General features: G+C 35.7%; 1 protein-coding gene across 1 annotated transcript in view; it reads right to left on the bottom strand.

Annotated features, from left to right (window-relative positions):
* The window catches only part of CDH19 (cadherin 19), a 118,214-nt gene that overhangs the window by 38,870 nt on the left and 64,237 nt on the right, over nucleotides 1-15,107 (bottom strand). The gene's annotated exons all lie outside the window — the stretch shown is intronic.

The following is a 15,107-nucleotide window of genomic DNA, read 5'->3' as shown; positions in this document are numbered from 1 at the left end:
GAGCTGGACCATGACTGCAACAATGATCAACTCCCAGTCAATTCTGAAATCGTGCAGGAACTGCTGCTCAAGCTGGATCCCTAAAAATTTATAGGGCCTTATGGGGTTGGTCTGAGAATTCTCAAAAAGCTGCTGACGTCATTGCAAAACATCTCTCAATGCTTTTTGAATGATCTTGGGAATCCATAGAGATCCCAGCTGACTGGAAGCTGGTGAATGTTGTCCCATTTTTCAAGAACGGCACAAATGAGAACCCCAGAGACCACAGGATTGTCAGTTTCACTTTGGTGCCTCCTCAAGTTAAAGAGAATGATATTGAGGAGGTATTGAAAAATACCTGGAGGACAACACAGTAGTTGGTCACAACCAGCATGGCTTTATAAGAGGAAAGTACTTCTTATCAAATCTGGTTTCCTTTTATAACCTGGTATCTGACATAATTGATCTATGGAAGCCTGTTGATGTAATCTTTCTGGATTTCAATACTTTCTCTCACAGGATCCTACTAGCCACATTTTCAGCACACAGCTGGATAAACACAGCTTGGGTTGGTGTTGGCTGAGTAACTTGCTCACATGTTGGGTACAACGTTACAGTGAATGGAGTGATGTCAAACTGGAAACCTGTCACTAGTGGTATTCCACAGGCCTCCATGTTCAGCCCTGTATTCTTCAACATCTTTATGACTTTCATGAAGAACTGGAAGGAATATTAAGCAAGTATGCAAATGATAGAAAACTGGGAGAAGCCTTTCAAGGCAGGGAGATCTTGCAGAGAAAACTCAAAAAATTAGGGGGCTAGACAATCACTAATTGTATGAGCTTCAAAAAGGGAAAGTGATGGATTCTGCACCTGGGATGAGGCAACCCTGGATGTATGTACAGACTGAGATGCTGGAAATCAGTGCCACAGAAAGGGACCTGGGGGTCCTGGTCAATGGCAAGTTGAGCCGGAGTCAGCAGTGCCCTGGCAGACAGGAGGACAAAACCCTGTCCTGGGGAGCATCAGGTACAGCAAGGGAGGGAAATGTTGGGCTCTGCTCTGCACTGGGGCAGCCTCACCTTGAATATTGTGTGCAGTTTTCGGTGCCACAATATAAGAAAGACATTAAGCTATTTGAGAGCATCTGAAAAAGAGCCATGAGGATGGTGAAGGGCCTTGAGAGGAAGCTCTGCATGGAGAGAAGGAGGTCACTTGATCTGTTCAGCCTGGAGAAGATGAGACTAAGTGGAGATCTCGTTGCAGTTAAAAGTTCCTTGTGAGGGGAAGAGGAGGGGCAGGCACTGATCTTATCTCTGCGGTGACCAGTGACCAGGATCCAAAGGAATGGTCTGAAATTCTGTCAGGGGAAGCTCAGGTTGGATATTAAGTAAAGGCTTTTCACCCAGAGAGTGTTTGGAGACTGGAGCAGGCTACCCAGGGAAGTGGTCACAGCACCAAACCCATAGAAAAAGTTCAAGAAGAATTTGGACAATTATCTAGGATACATGGTGTTACTCTTGGGGATGGTCCTGTCCAGGGCTAAAAGTTGGACTCAGTGATTCTTGTGGGTCCCTTCCAACCCAACATATTCTGTGATTCTGTGATTCGAATTTGTCATAAATGATTTTACCACCTCTAAGATTATTTTCTCCAACTAAACTGACAAAGGGCAAACGTATCTTAAAAGCTGTAGGTTTCTGAAGCTAGTTTCATTTCCACTATGTATACTTTCAGAAAATTAAGGCTCTTCACAAACTGTAAGCTATTACTGGCTTTTCCGTGATTTTTGGCACAATGAAGGAAATTTTAAATATAATTCCATGCTCGGTTAAGAATAGCCATCTTCAGTGAGGCAAAAAGAAAAATTTTGAAAATACCTACCCATCTGGCAATGGCATTAGCCATTCTTTTCAAGGTTTTAGCATTAAGAATAACATTTCCTATGAAGGAGAAATCTGGTTTATGAGTTTCTGACACACTAGTCAGTTTGAAAAACATACTGAAGAAAAAATATTTGGATTAATTTATCTTAGACCTGAAAAATCCATAAGTTTTTTAAGTATTAATATTTTAAATACTCATCCTTATCTGTAGCCGCATTTCTCTTCACAGAGAAAAGCAAGGCACAACTTCCCAAGGATATTTCTGGTATTCACATTCTCTGAACCTCAGAGAAAGAAAAAAACAATTCTCATCTCATTTACTGCTCCTCTATTTTGGAACAAGTGGAATGCATTGTGGAAGATTGTTTACCTGAAGGGAATTGGTAATTGGATTCTGGTATGAGTGTTTTGATTCATTGACCAATTGAATCCATGTGTGTGTTGGACTGTCAGCTGAAAGTCATGAGATTCTGTGCAGTTGGGTGGAGTTGTGTTGAGTTGGGTGTTTGGCAGATTCAGTTTAGATGTACTGTAATATAGAATAGAATAATACAGTATAACAAAGTAATTAATTAGCCTTCTGATATCCATGGAGTCAGATGCATCATTTCTCCCCTTCGTTGGAGGTCGCCAAGCTTTTACTATACTTATCCAAAGAGAAATGCCATAATTGCTTAAATAGAAAGACAGATAATACAGAAAACTATTTATTTCCTTCCAGCATCTTTATATGATGTAGGACAACATTTTGTTAAAATGTAATCTGCAGAGATCAAATGGGAGGAGTTCTAATAGGAAAGTCAAATAGAACAACCAAGATTAAAGTGTACATCCCAATTTTTTCACATTTTGTGTTTTTTGACTGTAAAGCTGTAACAGAGCAAGACAAGATTTGAATAGAAGGAATGTGACTTGGGTATCCTCTTTTTCCAGTTTCCTGTAGAAAACTTCTTATTTTCCCATGGCTGCAAGAATAATATTTGTGACATTCAAGAAAAGTCCAACAAAGCTCAGCATGGCTCTGAAATGAGTCTTGAATGAGGTTAAGAAGGCCTGAAGACCTTGGAGAGTCTCTATGCTATGGGTGTACTTAATTCTAAGCAGTAATCTGCACACAAAGTAACCTTGAAAAGGAGCATTCATTTCATTTCAGCGCATTGCGAAGGACAGACTACTCAAAGAACAAAAGCTGAACAGTCAAGGAGACCTTTCTGAGGAATCACAGAAAAATGCATTTCAATCACCGTTTATATCTGAAGAGAGGTGTTCAGTCTCGGCAATAGCAAATTTTTCTGACTAGGCTTTTTTGTTGTTGTTTGGGATGCTTGTTCTAGCATTTTTCGCATTATACAACAAAATATCTCAGGCTTGTGGGGCAGTATTTCATGCAGAGTGAATGTGAAAGAAACAGTCCTTATCAAACTTGTCTGAAGACACTGTGTATTGAAAAAAACTTAGTGAGGGTGCAGAAGGGCAATGCTGGTCTGCTGTTGGCCACCTTCTTGCAATGTACTCAGCAGTTCATATGAACAGCATAAAGCATGCAATGGATGTTTTGGAGCATTTTGGTGTCTCCTTTTTACTAATTTATGTTAATATCCTATGTTACGTGGACTTAAGCGTCATGTCTCTGACAAATTGGAACAAGTAAATATTTTTTAGATTCTGATATACTGCACACATTGTTAGTGTCAGGAGGCTAACCTGAAAATACAGATGGCAGGCAAATTCTTCTAAAAACAAAGCTATTTAATGGAATTGAGATCTATATGAATCTCTGTTTTTCTCTCCTCTGCTATAGCAAACATTCTGAATTTGTCTTTACTTTCAGGACCTTTCAAAGCCTATTTGCTTCTAATATCTTCCTACTCATTTGGCACTGAGACACTGCCTCCAGGTTCTGGCCAGCATGTGTTGCCAGTTTTTTATAGTCCAGTTATAGTCCTTGTGAAACAATCACATTCTTTCTCTTCCACTGGTTGTAGCTCAGTCTCAGAAGTCAGTCTCATAAAATAGCCAGAAAGTAGTTTCTTATTCCCTCATCATTTTCTAGTCTTTTCTTTAAAAATCCAAACTTCAGTATTACCTACTTAAAAGAAAAATAAATATAAAAGGGCTCATGCTGTTAAGATGATTCAGTGCTGAGACTGCTGCCTATCACTTTGTCTAGTATTGCCTCATTATTCCCTCCTACTTTCCTGTCTTTCCCTATCCGTCAGTTGTCTCTTGTTTTACACTCATTTGCCATGGTCTTTGTAAATGAAATGACCTTGTACTCTGTGTTATAATTATAGTATGCAGCAGAGGAGAGGATTAGTAAAAGCACTGAGCTTTTGGGCATTGCAGTAATATATAATTTAATAGATGATTTTTTAGTAGAATAACTAATAGATAATTTTTAGTAGAATAGTTTCTCATTGAAAAAACTATATATATATATATATATATAATATATATTTTATATATAATATAATATATAATATAATATATATTATATATTTTATATATATATAAATATATATAATATTTTTTTTTTCAGAGATGAGCAAATGATCTGTCACTAAAAATTTCTCAAGAGGAAGAAAGGAATGGAAACTATTGTTCTGCTCCTGTCCTTTTGGAAGTTTGTCTCCAGTTTTTCCCAAATGCAGTGAGTTGCAATAATAAAGTCTGATAGTAAGACCAGAGCAATGAGAATATCCATTGCAATTGTAATAGATGGGCTGCAGCTTTTAAAGCTTATAGAGCAGCCTCTTCTTTACATACCCAAGAGAAACCACAAGTTCCCTGGAGACTAGAAACAGATTTACCTTCCTGGAACAAAGTTGATGAGTCCTTTCAAAAGTTTATTTTGGAATCTTCACCCAGTGACATCCTGTCTTCATTTGAAACTGGATGTTATTTTAGGTGTGTTGGTAGTATGACTTGGTTCTGAGTTTCCTTTGTTTCAAATTTTTTTTTTCAATTATGATTGTGTAATTACATTACAAAATAATATATGCTACTGCCTAGCATTGCAAGAAAAACAACAGAAAGAAATGGAGGTCTAAAAGAGTCTACTTCTGGGATACAGTGAAGTTACATATTTGTTGGTGGAGAAAATAGACTAAAGTTAGAGACAAACAACAGCTTTCTAAAGCAATAAAAAAAAAAAAATCCAAACAGCAGGTTAGAGTGCAGGTGCTGAAAAATGTAACAAAAGTCCCATAATTTGATATAAGTAAAGCCTTTTAGTTAGGAGGTAGCAAAACACTGAAATAGGATAACAAGGGATGTGGTAGATACTCCTATGTAGAGATCATTAGGACCATCTCCTATACATGTTTGGTGCTACAATTTTGAAACTGACTCCTGAGAATAGCAAATCTCTCTGTCCTGGAATGTACTCAGCAAAAAAAAAAAAAAAAATTAAAACTTCAGATTGAAATACATTCTTTTTTGGAATTTGGTGCTGTCTTTGCTTGATTTAATAATGTCAAGCAAACAACGAGAGGAATAATTCATGTAAGACAATCTAATTCATTAATATGCAGCTTCTGAAACATTTCTTATCTCAAGAACAGCCTTAACATGATGTTGTTTCTCTTGCATGTTCTGTTTTATGCCTCGGTGTTATTATGATTGTAGCGAAATCTGTCTCCCTTGTATGTTGCTATCTTTAATTTTCACTTAATAGGATAAAGAAGAAAGGCTATGTGTAGCTAACCCCTACAGATTACCATGTTATAAGAAGTTTAAAGTAGTAGAAACCTTCATATTTCTCCACTACAGACTTGTCCTTCTGTTCTATGTCTACTGGCTATTCATGCCAATTGCATTTAATGTGGTTGAATACTGAGGATCCTAGTGTATCATAGTGCTGCTGCTCTATCTTTTTGCCAGAAAACACTAGATATGAACTCATTTTCATTGACTAGTTTAGGTCTTGCAATATGGTAGACACCATGACTATATTACTTATGAAATTCTGAGAGAATTAATAGTAGCTAATAATATGTATCTGAACTATTTTAATTAATGCATATATTTTATGGGTTCACTAGTTTGTTTTTTTTGTATTTATAATCGCTACAGAACAATGATAAAATATTCTGGCATGTGCAAAGTACTGGGCTTAATCTTATTCTTGCTAGTCCGTACCATTGTTGAATTTCAGATGGAGTAGGATAATGATTCTTACAGGTTTGGTGTGTTAAAGTTCTGCCTTATCTTTTTCAAGTATTTCATCTGTGATTACGTCTTTTGCAATCAGTAGCAAGATGTATTTTAAAGAAGGTTTTCCATTTTTCTTGTATTTTTACTATTTTATTTGGAGACACTAGAAGAAGGCATACTAAACTCCTAAGGAATAAATATGGCATATCTAACTCCAATTATGCTGGAAGTCACTATTTTGATAGTAATGTTTAACTAATTTTATAATAAGGCAGCAGTGAAAAGAAAGTATGAAAATTTACAAGAATTTTTTTTGCAATTTGAACTTAATTTTTACTAAATACAATCACAGTCACCATTTACCATGCATACATATTGTGTGATTGACTGAGTGATTAATTGATTTTTGTGACAGGGTAAAATTGACACCAGTCTTGCTGTAGCTTAAAGCACCTTTTCCACAATCCTCTCAGCTTATATTTATCTGCCTGAATGCATTTGTTTGTAGCTGTCTAGTTTAGCTATTATTGTAATTGAATCTGAACATTTTAATTACATCTATTTTGACTTTCTTGTCTTTCACATATTTTTCTTAAAATAAATTTGGATTGCTATATCTAACAAGTGTTCTGAATTTAATTTTATAGTGCTTATCAGAACTAACATCTAAATGTAATATTTTCTTCAGTCAATTAATTGGAGGTATATCGAAAATTGTCTTTCTAGTCTGCTGCAAAGCTAGCTTCTTGAAAAGCTGCTTCTTAGCCTTGAGAGATGTTTTCTTTATTGCATATCTTGATGTGACATTTGACCAAAGCGTGTTGACTGGTAGTGCATGTTAATACAGTATGGCTGCATGTGTCTTCACCAGTCACCCAGAACTTCACTTACATGGAGAGCAGCTACTTAGATGTTATGAATATTTTTAAGTTTCACTTCATTGTAATTGGCACATTATTTTCTTCATTTTGAAAATACACCATTGTGCCATTAAGGAAAGCCTTCATACTATTATATAGAACTATCAGTGTCATTATCTGTAAGATATACATGGAGAAAATAGCTTAGAGAAAGGAATTTTTTAGTTGATTAGTGCCTTTAAGACTGTGTATTTTAATCAGAAGAGAGCAGACTCACTAGAAATCATGTCATTCTTAGTGTTTTATATATATTAACACAGTATATTAACACATCCCCCATATTTTGCTACAATATCTGTTGCACTGTATGAAAAGCCCAAATGACATTTTGGATGGCAAAACTCTGAGTCTTCAAAGCATGACAAGCAGCAGCTAGATTTCTGTCCCTACTACATATTCAAAACCACTTTTTTCAGTGTCAGATTGTAATTTTTTTTTCTCAAAATCCTATGTCTTCCATTAAAAACCTATGACAACTCTAGGCAAAAGTAGCAGATTTGTTTAAAATGATGGGAAAGCAGGCTAAGGTGAAGGATGAGATTTCCTGTAGTGAGTAAAAATAAAGAGAGGTAGAGCAGTTACTTGTCAAGCTCACAAGTCAAAGGAGATTATATAGAGGATGTGGTGACACACTCTATGTTCTACAGCCTCATTCTGCAGTGTCATTGGTGGCTCTCATTTTCTTAGTGGAAATCTCTCTGTGTTAATCACCAATAGACATGAGTAAACCCCAAGTGAGAAACAACTCTTTAATTCATTCAATTTGGTGACTTTGATAGTATTTTATTCCATCTGAACTTTGGCATATAAAACTGGCTTCACAGTACCTATTTCCTGAAGGCCACGAGCATACATGATGATGTAACCAGTCTCTTGCCTTTTTGAACTCTGAACCACCAGTATTTTTAGAACTGATTAATTGATTGCTGACCTGTAAGTTTGCTGAAGACACATATAGCTGGAACCAGCTCAATATTTCTGTGTGTGGTGCAGCATTCTTATGTTTGGCTTAAGGGCCTGCTGCCACTCACTGCTGTGATCGTGTGAAGATTCTCATGAATTTTTGAAACACATGATTATGAAAACATAAAATTGTTATTTTATTCTCTGTTATCAACCATATAACATAGAGCTGGAAGCATAGCCTCAAACATTTCAAAAGGCAGGAGACCCAAGTCCTGTCATTGCAATTTTTTTGAGATCCTTTAGAAAGAACCTGAAAGAGATGACTCAATCCACCTAAAAATCTCTACGTACAAGGGAAAGCACTCACGCCATCCCCATCAACAAAATAGAGAGTATATGTGTAAGGATAAACTTCTCTTGTGCAGGACAGCTTTTGCTCTGAATGGTGACCTTTGGAAGTGCTGATTAAGGTAAACCCTGCATAGGGACTGAGCCAGAGGCCAGCCAATGCTTCTGTAAGCATCCTCTGTGAGTGTTTGTCTTACTGTTTTTAAGATAATATTAAAATTAAATCTGCAACATCACAAAGTAATAAAGTGTTTCATTTGGAGTCTCCTGACATCCCCCAAAGGGACCAGCAGGTATCACCAAGAACATCATATTGACACACACACAGATGCAATTAAACCTATGGGGTTGCTCCCTGGTTGATGTGGCATTTTGTGTTCTTCTGGAAGCACAGCTTTTCCACATGTTATAAACTGAGATATGAAGTTATTTGGTGAATAGTTCCCTAGACAAGACATAGAGATATTCCTACTTCCCTTTCTTTGTGCAGAAGAAAAATGAAGCAGGAGGAATATCTGTGTCTCTTTTCTAAACACTGATAAAATAATGATTACATTTTGTCCTTTTTCAGGGTCTTTCTGCCGTACAGCTAAATGCTACTTCAGTCCAGATGCTTCCTAGCTAAAGAAAAATTGAAAAGATTACCTTAGAAATTATGAAAAATTATGTTCATTTTCTGCATTTATTCAATAGCTTCAGACATTTTATTCTGATATAAAAATCAATTTGGTAAACAGATGCTGAGATGTTAAAAGATTCAGTTATGCCAGTACAAGTAGCTGTGGTACACCACACTGTCTACACTAAGAATAAGCAAGCATTTAGTTTTAATTGTAACTTTCCTTAACTAGGACTATTATTTTTTTCTAAGATAGTCTCCACTATAGAAAATTACTACTAATCCCATGTATTTTAGCATAAATATTTTGCTTCTTTAAAAAGACTAACACATGTACACAGTAAAAACAGAAATTCTTGCCTTCTGGCATTTGCTTTTTATTGTAGGCAAGTAGCAAATCCAATTACAAGATGTTTGATTCACTGGGCAAATCCTCCTGGAACATTTTTGGCTCTGCAGGATACCACTCAGTACTGAAGAACCACTTGTCAGCATAATGATGTAAAGGACTGCATTCTGTGATTCACACTTGAATCTGTTTGCCAAATGATTTTCAGGATGGCACTTCACGAAATGCTCCAAAACTCTCTGTAGGATTTAGGTTCTTTTAATCTCTTTAATTCATAATTATTCTTTGCATATATTTAAGCTAATATTGCAGTGAACTCACCTTTTCCATGGTTTTGGAGGAGATTTAATTCCACCAAACACGAGATAAAAAGAAGCTTTGATATTTAAGAGGATGCTCTTTGCTAGAATTTGACTTATGTTAAACTTCTGGGTTTGGTTTTAGAGTTAATTTTCCACATAATATGAGGCAAATCAGAAACACCCTGAAATTAAATAATCCAGTGTATGTCAATGGAAGACCAGAATGAAATCAGATTTTAATGCTTAGATTTGAGGAAACTTACCAGGATGTGTTTGTAAAGTAAATAAATATTGCAGAAAGCAGTCCCTTACAAGCAGTTAAGGAAACCATATCTTTACATTAGGAAAAACATAGAAATAAGAAGAGGGAAAAAGGCCATTAAAAAAATTTATTAACACTACTTGTTTGTTGATAAATAGAGCAAGGAACAATTACTTTTAATGGTATGTAGAGTTTTCTTTATAAGCAAGAAAATCTGCTGTGATATCTAATCCACTTATTCCATTTAAAGATATAATTTAAATTCATGAACAGAAAAACTCTGTCCACCACCGCTGTGGAAGTCAGTTGGAAAAAGGCAGAAAGAATGCACCTGCCTCAGAGAGTCTGCAGTTGCATCAGATAGGATAGGGTAGAATTTGTCTGATTTTTGAAAGAGACAACAGAGTGAAGGTTATGCATATTTTTCAGAATAATGAGAAATAGAGATAGAAAGTATCTAACTGACAAAATTCCTAAAAATATAATATATTTCCTTGCCTTTTTATTCTCTTAATCTAGTACTCTGTTGATGAATCTTCCCTTATCTCCTGCAATGAAATAAAATCTGTTTCTGTTTTGCTTAGGTCTCAATGATCAGTGACTTGTCTCTTCCTTACCTCTGATTTCAATATTTCACTGTTCAACTTTACTACTATGAATGTATCTTTTCTTCACTCATTCTATGAGTTACATTGAAGGCTGATATATTTTTCTAACCTGTAATATATAAAAAATATTTTAATTCAATGAGGTTGTTATTTGATTCAATGAAACACTGTAAGCCTTTTCCAGCACCGAGTTAGTCAGAACAGTATAGGAGCAGAGCATTAGGTCATCCAGGCAACACAAAGGGTGCTTTACAATAAGTTTCATATAAAAATATTTCAAAAAGCTTTCCTTTTCTTTTCTGTCATGTTTCAAGGTGTGGAATAAAAGTTTTCAGATAGGATCCAACAAATATCATCAGATTTGCAAACTGGTTTTTTTAAATGAAATAATATTTTATTAGAGTTATAAATTTAAAAAAGTGAAAATGGAAGGAAGTTTCTATCTATTGATATTGAATTCTCTAAAAATTATTTACTTAAAAGCTATTTTTAAAGGATATGTGTGAATTTAGATTTCTGACATCCCTATATTTTGACATAACATCAAGATATACTGTCAGGTTAAGCAAAAATAAAATTTAAGGTGCATAATATCTGGGACTTCGCTCTCCATAGTCAAGTTGACTTGTGATATCTCAGCATAATTTTTATCCATTACTTGCATGCTGACCCATAGAATTTCTCTTATTACCTTGCTAGTTGGTACATGCAACTCTTCCTATAAAGATGGGGGAAATGCTGTTTATACTTCCATTGTCATTCAACATAGTCCTTACAATGAATCAAAATAGGATATGTTTGGATATTATTATTAATTATTAATTTGCTTTGACTAAAAATCCACTCATAATGAAGTCATGAACATCACTGAGTATGTGTTGAAATTTGCTTTTTGTAAAGGAAATGTTCAGGTTTCACTCTGGTTTTGGGTGAGTTCCATAAGGTGCATATGTATGACAGAGGCTTTGAAAAATTCCTGTTATTATTTTTGTGCCTGAATACCCACATATGCTGCCTTTTCTACACACTTTTATCACAGGTCCTTACATTCTGGTTACTCTTCAAGATTTATGTTGTTTCAGAGGGGGAAAGTAAAGAAAAAAACATTGTGATAGCTGTGGAAAAATGGATTAAAAATTCAATATGGCTAAAGACTTCAGAGTAACTCCCAAAAATCAGATGATATTAATTCAGTTAAGTGTTATTGTTAGTTGTCAACATTACTTAGGTTCTGGACTAGTTCTCCTTATAGAAGAAAGCCAGACACCCAGATTGCTTTGCATCTGGAAAAAATACTGGTTTTTATTTCTCCATGGTTTTTTTTTGTTCTGTTTTTTTTAAACTTTTCATTGATATCTTTCCTTTTACAACCATTTTTTACCGTACTAAAACATAATTCTTACTCTTTCTAGCCTGCACTGAAGACTCCTTTCTCGCTGAGAAGCCAAGGCACTGAATGTTCCACCCCACTTTTTTCCCTCTCTTTGTTTAAAAATATTTCCTGTTTGCACCTCAGATTAATGAAGTACCTGTTCCCCCGTCACTTCTGTTCCCGCTGCTGTAGGTCATCTGCAATAACAATTATTGCATCCTTTTCCCTCTTTATAATCTTTGTTTGCCATTCTCCCCTTGTTACCTGTGTGACCCTCTGTTGCTTCTCTGCTCAATGTTATCTCTCAAACAGACCTCTCTGTGCAGATTTCTTTTGATATATTCCTTTACAGAAGCCTGTTATAAAAAATTTTTTTGTTGAGCCAAAGTCCCTGTGTATCATTCAGAGGATAATTTTGTCAATTCCAAGAGCTCTTATGTACTTTGTAACCTTGGCTTTTGTATCTGCAACTGAGCAGGTATCATCAGGACTTTATGTATTATCAGAGTATTGGAATGCGCAATCAGACTCAAAATTTTTACATTTTATCACCTACTTTTTTCTTTCCATTTAAGAAGCTTCTTAAGCCAAGAAGCAAGTGGAGGAGACAGGTAGAAACAGAAGGAAAGTAATTCCTATCTAGGATGACTTTAATAGGGTAGGAATCATGGTGAATGCTAAGTGCTAAGAAGTGAACAGTAAGATGTTTGAAATGCAAGACTTCATTCTCACACAGTGATTAGGCAAGAGAGGAGCTATACATGAACTAAGGCCTGCATCAGAGAGGGGAACCAAGCGTGCTCATCTGGGGGATTTTCAGTCCACAGGAGACATTGAGAGGACAACTTCCCATCTGGTCAGTACACAGCCCTGTTGAGCAGGGCTTTGGAAAAGAGCAGACAAGTCCTTTGCATGTTCCAGTTTTCACCACAGTTTTAAAAACCATACTAATCTGAAATCTACAGATATGTCCAGTATAGCTCAACTGAAGTTATTCAGAAATGTTACTTATGGAATGGTTTTGTGTCCTTTCATCTGACATATTTATCAGTTGTTGAAATTCAATGAAAGAAAGACATGTCAGGGAGAAATCAGCAGAGCATTCTGTTTAGTATGAAGTACTCTCAGTTGTTTCAAAAGAATATTGAAACCAACAAAGGCTGGTGCTGGTGCTGTGGCATCAGTGTGGTGCAAGGATTAGGAAATATATAGAAATTACTGTTGTCAGACCTTGGTAATGAAGTGGCCCAAGACATACTACCTGAAGAAGTTGTGCAGTCAAGAAAGGAGCAGAGTTTGTGGAAGGCAGATGTAATCTGAGAAGATTTCAAAGAGAGAAGAACTGTATTGACATGCAGGAGGCAGGGGGCTTGGGAGTTGAATTAAGTTGCAAATAGCCAGGTAGTTCAAAAATGGTGCATGTTAAAGGAAGCTAACAGGATAAGAATGACTAAAGGGGAAATATTAATTTCCTGAGAAAAAGTTCTGGATAAAGAAATAAAGTAACAATGTAGAAATTTTTTTTAAATGTTAGCAATATAAACACTAAAAATCCCCAAAAAACTAAAATGAAAAAAAAGGGAAACCTACCAATGCCAAACTAAATGAAATTTAAAAATATATTAAGGGTAAAATTGACTTTATACAACTAATTTCATACCATTATCTGTATTGATTTTCTTAAGTAGAAGAGACTGTATAATAACTGATAATTCATCTTAGAAACTTGCCTATAAAAATTAGAGACTTATGGTTCTAAGTTGGCAAAATATGACCAGGACTATTTCTGCCATGACAGGTACCACTTTTTATTGGTAACTTTTAATATGACTCTGCAAATTAAAACAGCAACTCATGAAGAAGAGCAGAAGGAAAAAGCATGGATTATAATTCCTATCTCTCACTGCTTTTAGTACTAGATTTGTGAGACAAATGGGGGAATTTCCCCCTGGGAAGTAAAGTTTTAATAAAATCTCAAGACTGGAGATAGGACACCTCTTCATCGATGCACATTTATATTTCAAAAGTGATGTGCAAGGCTTTGGGTACTTCTTTTAAAGTTAATCCCTTCAGAGTGGTGCATGGAAATTAGTACTGAAGAAATGGCACTTCAGGGTTTACTAATGAGTGGATACTTGTCAAGCCACTTGAAAACCACTTCTTGGCCCTGGACATGGGCATCAACACTCCTGCTTTGTAGAGTTTTCCTTTCCTTCATCAAGCTATGGAGCTTTATTTGATACCTGTGGAACAAGCTGGATAACTTCAATGCATATAAATGCATGAATATGCATGAGCTTTCAGAGACATCATGATTCATTAAATCATAATTTGCCCCCAAAATAAGTTCTTACAAAAGAAATTATAGTTATAGGTTTTTATGGATAGCTGGCTATTTTAAAGCAACTTCATCCACATAATACCCCTTCTTTCAGGAGCCTGAGTTTCTGACTTTAATTCATTGCAAGCCAACTTCCCAACATGGGAAGTCCATGAAGTTGCCATAGTAACTCAATGGACAAAGACTTAATTCCCTAGTTTATATAAGACAGAACTCATATCCTGCAGATAGTAATGGGCTTAAATTATTTAGGTCTAAAAAGTCAATGGATTATATATATTTAATAAATAAGTGTCAATTCCTCAGTTAGTGAAAAATGGGCTTTGATTGCCCCATGCTGTCTCAAAAGTATTTGTGTGTGAGATAGTAAGCCAATCAAAAAGCCAAGGGGAATAAAAAGGAAGAGGAACCTGCATATGGTGAAACTTAAGAGAGGCTGAGAGCTATGCTATTAACTCATTAAGAATTTATTTTGAAAAAAATCCCTCAAACTGAGCCGTTACGGTCCATAAAGGCCATGTGTATTTAACAGAAAAAGAGGATGGCACACTTGGAATTTTGCAATCTAGTGAAAACAATGGGACAGGCATAAATTGTTGTTTACGGTTCACAGATATAATTTGCAGTAACAGTGCTGAGGTAACAAAATGTGGTACAGCAAAACTGAAGAAGTCTATTGAAAAATGTGTTATGAACCACATAATTTTGTCATGGAAAGCGAGTTTTACAGAAGGGCACTACATAATTTTTTGATTAAGAGTGTGGCATAATCAACAATTGGGCTGGGTTGTGTCAAGATGAAGTGACAAAAATAAATTTGCTTATTTGCTTACTCCAGACAGTTTCTCATTTCTCAACTTCTTGATCACAAACAGAAAATCTTTTACCTAGAATTGATTTGAGATCACCCACTAACAGAACAATAACAGTTTTCTTTTTTCGTCTGTTTAATTTTGCCCTCCTTCCCCACACCTTCTGCTTTATGTCATATTTAGCAACTGGGTAGAGTGAAATCATAAAGCAGGCCTGCTGCAATGCATCTTGCCTAAATAGCACTGGT

The sequence above is a fragment of the Ammospiza caudacuta genome, chromosome 1 (assembly GCF_027887145.1).
Source record: "Ammospiza caudacuta isolate bAmmCau1 chromosome 1, bAmmCau1.pri, whole genome shotgun sequence".
In the NCBI taxonomy this organism is placed as follows: Eukaryota; Metazoa; Chordata; class Aves; order Passeriformes; family Passerellidae; genus Ammospiza; species Ammospiza caudacuta.
This window is presented reverse-complemented; position numbering and strand designations above follow the sequence as displayed.